We start from the raw sequence: 579 nt of genomic DNA, 5'->3' as shown, positions 1-579 counted from the left end.
CGGCGGGTACCGCGGGCCACGTGGGCGGGCGGTGTCGCGGGTGCAGGACCGGCATGGACCAGGAGTGCCCGTGTCCGCGGCGAGTCGGGACTAGGACCGAGAGTACTCGAGTCCCTAGTGCGGTGCGGGAGGACCGAGAGTGCCCGAGTCCTTTGTGATGCGAGGGACCGAGAATGCCCGTATCCCAGTAGCCTGTCAAGTTCGCAGCGGCCGGCGAGATCCGAGAGATCCCGAGATCTGGACGGTCGGTTGCGGACGGGACCTGTGGCTGTTCTCCCTTTTCGGAACGCTCGCGGCCGGCTTATATACCCGGCTGTCACGTGTCGGTCGCGTGCATGGTGGAAACATTACATGGTGTGCTCAAAACTCCGAAACCACGCCCCTTTTTCACGTCGAGGTACCGTTCAGTACCCAGGCCTGCCAACTGTGAAAAATTAAATGTTTGATGCCGCTAAGTTACTACGACTGATTTGAATGCGTCTTTGTCACACCTTGCTATATGTGCATATTGTGTTCTTTTCTCGGCAAGAATCCACAGTAGAACCACGTGGTTTCGAGTTATTAAATAGATTAGGAGTA

The sequence above is a fragment of the Wasmannia auropunctata genome, unplaced genomic scaffold, assembly GCF_000956235.1.
Source record: "Wasmannia auropunctata unplaced genomic scaffold, wasmannia.A_1.0 LD336092.1, whole genome shotgun sequence".
Taxonomy (NCBI): domain Eukaryota; kingdom Metazoa; phylum Arthropoda; class Insecta; order Hymenoptera; family Formicidae; genus Wasmannia; species Wasmannia auropunctata.
Note: the sequence above shows the minus strand (reverse complement) of the source record.